Genomic DNA, 4,282 nt, shown 5'->3' with positions numbered 1-4,282 from the left:
AATGTATTAAATCAACTTGTATAAAATTACTAAAAATCATATAAAAATTGTATAGTTATTAAAAATTATAACTAAACAATATTTATAAAATTTGTAGATATCTAAAAGAAACTAATGAAATTACGATCAACAATTTATTAATTTTTTAAAAAAGATGTAGAAAATTTTGAAAATATTAATAATAAAAATTGTATAATTATAAAAATACAATTAAATAATGTATTTCGAAATTTATAATGCATATCTCAATATATTTATTTTAGTGATGATTTATGAATTATTACCATATTTTAAGAAGTTTAACAAAAATATAAATCAACATTAAATGTAATGTATTAGTTATTGTCATATTCTATAAAGTGTACCAAAAATATATGTTTGTAATAAATGTGATTGTCCATGTCATATTAACTTAAGCCATGTCATCAATCTTATTAGCCATGTCATCATTTTTTTGTAAAAATGATTGTAGATAGGACATGTGGCAAAATCACTTCGCAAATATAGTCTAGGGGATAGATATATATGATGATTACATATTTTAGGTGTAAATTGAAAATTACAAGAAAATACAAAATCAGAATGTAAAAAGCTTAAGATATTCATTCACAACTGAGAGGTATTGCCCTAGTGGTAAAGGGGTTCTTGCTGGAACTTCCGCTATGGGTTCGATTCCCGTTGGCCACCCATAGCCGTCTTAAATGACAAGAAAACTCAGATTTCTATGGGTCTCTTATTGATTAGTCCTCATTCACCGTAATCCTGATTTTGCTTGAAATAGATGATAATAAATACAAGTATATTATTTTGGATGAAAATAACTTTTGTTTACACTTCGAAATTTTTAATTTAAGAAACCTCCAATATGTATCTTGTAAGAATTTTTTATATTTAATAATATATTTTACTGAATATTAAATGATGAATAAGTTGTATCTGGACAAGGAGTGGAACACAACAGGTATACATGTAACTTTATAAATATGGTTATCAGGTTATATTTAATTATTACAATTAAATTAGAAAAGTAATTAAAAGTTAATTAGCTAACTTTCATGTGCAGGCACTGCATGATGCGATATTCCACATTACATTGCTTCTTGTTTCTCCTCTACTCACATGTTACGGCTTTGGCTATTAATATAACTTATTTTTTTAACTTTATTATGTACGAAAACAAACTAATATGAATGATTCCCAAAATAGGTAATGTGACGTGTTTGCCATTCCCCGAAGCTTAAAAGCATTTTAGTTTTGTCATGTAGTCGCCTTAACCAATGGTAAAAAGAATATTTCGAAAATTTATTTATTTAAAATACAGAGAAGAATCTAACGGACATAGTTCAACTAATCAAAGAGTTTAAGAACTTTCATTTTCGAATCTCATGTCTGGGTTCAGAGAATCCGTAAACTCACATGGCAAACTCAGACAAATTGACTGTAACAAAGCACTAATGCTACTACGTATGCTCTTTTGAAACGTCTGAGTGTCTAGCTTGCCGAGATTCTATACGGGTCTCAACAAAAGTAATGATAAAAATGAAGTTTCATTTTTATTTTAATTACTATTTGAGGCAATTGAAAATGAAAAACGAGTATACGGCTAAAAAACCAAGAGATGATAAAATATATTCTCTGTTTTTAGTAGAATATGTTTTTATTTTAACAGACTATATTATTACTCAAACTTGAAATGGTCTGGTTTAGAATAAAACATAGATCTCTATGGAAACACCTTGCAGTCCTAGCTAAAGATTTTGCGTTCGTGGAATATGAATGATCTTGAAGTCCGGAAAACATATTTGTTGAGTCTCTATCCTTTCCAATTTTGTTGCAAAGCTTAGCCAAGCATTGGGCTCCTTAATCATGGCAGTCAGATCCTTGCAATCTGTCCCAAAACTCTGACATGTTGAATGTTGGAGCATACACTCCATCGCTCATCGTAGTGCTTCCACTTCTGAATGCAAGGCAAACTCTCGCCATGGGTAATTTCGTGTCACCAAAAGTTGAACCTTCCCCAAGCTGTCCATTTAAACTCATTCACACCAACTGAATTGTGATGTAGATGTCTAAGACCCATCTATCATGCATATATTACCCAAGCTTAAGACTTCATTAATGTGATCTTGTGGAATAGGTAGCACCATCTCGTTTGCGTTGAATCAGGCTTGACACTCACTCTCTGCATAATGAACTAGTTCCAGTGGATCTTTGTCTATCCCCTAAAGAGCTTGTTATTTCAGACCTTCTAAATATACCAGATTATCCAGGGATAAGGATCCATGTCTAATTCTGGCTCGACAATGATGTTCTTTCTCCAAAATAGATAATCCATATTAGCATAAACACTCGGCACCGGAAAGATATCAGGACTTGTGGGTGTTGCTGATAGGGACCAAGCTTGTAGAGCTTGCGGGCATTCGAAGATGGCATGAGTAACAGACTTCCGGTTCTCCACATCGCGGGCAATAGTTATCGCATCTCATATTACGCCGTATCAAATTTTTCGTTACTACCACATGATATGTTATCAATTGCCATATAAGATTGACATATTTTATGAGGCGCTTTTATCGTCCAAGCAAAGGCTTGAAGCTTAGTTATACTGGGCTCCAGTATTTCCTTCTCTTCTTCAGCCTTCAATAAGTTTCGAGCTACACAATATCCAAATTTAACCGTGTACTAGCCATTTTTAGTGTAGTTCCAACATAATGTGTCACAGCGATGAGCTGAGCTTATGGCCAAACTTCTTATGAAAGGTATATCAGCAGGGGAAACATAATCCTCCAGTAGTCGAACATCCTATTCCTTTGATTCTTGATCAATAAGGTCGCTGATTCTCATGTTCAGGTGCAAAACTGGGGCTGAAGGGCGAGCCGGTCTAGCTGGTGTTGTAGGGATCCAAGGATCCTCCCACACCTTAACTTCATATCCAGAATGTATCTTCTGCCTGATTCCCAATAGTAGTAGCTTTCGAGCAGCTGAAATACTGGTCCACACATAAGATGGGCTGCTTACAGAGATTATTCATAAAGGCGAACTCATTTTGTAGTATCTTCCCCTCAAAACACGAGCCACTAACAAATCAGGGTATTGAATTAGCCTCCATAGTTTTTTTGCTATTAAAGCCATGTTGAACTCATGGATCATACGGAAACCAATCCCGTCCTCCTCCCTTGGTAAACAGATCTTTTCCCATTTGGCCGAATGAATTCCTCTCTTTGGAGGATTTGAGCTCCACCAGAATTATGCAATGGCACTCGCGAGGTTCTCATATATCTCCAGCGGGAACAAGAAGCTATGTTTTAGTAGAATATGTTTTAGAGAACATTTTGTGTTTAAACTGATGTTTTCAGTTTTAATGTAAGATTTATTAACTTCTTATATTAAATGAACTTTATATATACTATAGATTTTTTATTGGTTGAATTGTGGTTAAATATATAACTAATGATATGTCTGTTTATAAACTGTATTAAATTGAATATTTTTAATTTATGTGTGCAAACATAAAACGTCAAGTAAGAAAAATAGACAAAAATATTATTTTCGTATGTTTTGTGATAAATATGCATTCTTGAAGTGTTCAATCTACATTATCTTACTCTATTAAAAGGGAAATATAAGTTCTATTGAGTCTATCCAGCTCAACAAATTAAATCACCCAATGAAATATGATTATTTTTGCCATATCACTATTTATTGTCATGATTTTTTTGCAATGTCACTATTTGTTGAATCCAATGAAACTATTCATCTTCATTGTTTTTATTGAAATCTTTGAAATTACCGTTATCCTACATTTAAGAACCTTCATTTTTTAAAATTTAATTCCCTTCGTTGATCCTTGTAAGATGAGAGACGATGACGTTTCAACTTCTGTTATTACTCTCTTTATAACTCTTTCGCTGAATCTTAGCCGAAAGTATCACTTTTTATAATTTGGAATCCTGCTAAATTTTAGATGTAATATTTAGTTTACAAAACGAAATAAAATAACCATACACTATATTCTCATTTTTATTGTGTTAATCATGTTATTCTTTTTTAGTTTCGTATGATGGAAACCTATTTTACAACACATAATCCATGATACATTTGAGAAACTAAAAATAAAAACTTAAGCCTTTTTCAAAAATAAAAAATAAAAATAGAAAACTCTGTACTACAAAATATATGCAGAAGATAGTAAACAACATTCAGTTTAAATCTGTCAGACAATAATATATTCTAAATTTACACTAAATACAATCTAGAATGCAAAAATATACATACAAAATGA

Source organism: Brassica oleracea, chromosome C4 (assembly GCF_000695525.1).
Source record: "Brassica oleracea var. oleracea cultivar TO1000 chromosome C4, BOL, whole genome shotgun sequence".
Taxonomy (NCBI): domain Eukaryota; kingdom Viridiplantae; phylum Streptophyta; class Magnoliopsida; order Brassicales; family Brassicaceae; genus Brassica; species Brassica oleracea.
The sequence above is the reverse complement of the archived record's forward strand: the minus strand, read 5'-3'. Positions refer to the sequence as shown.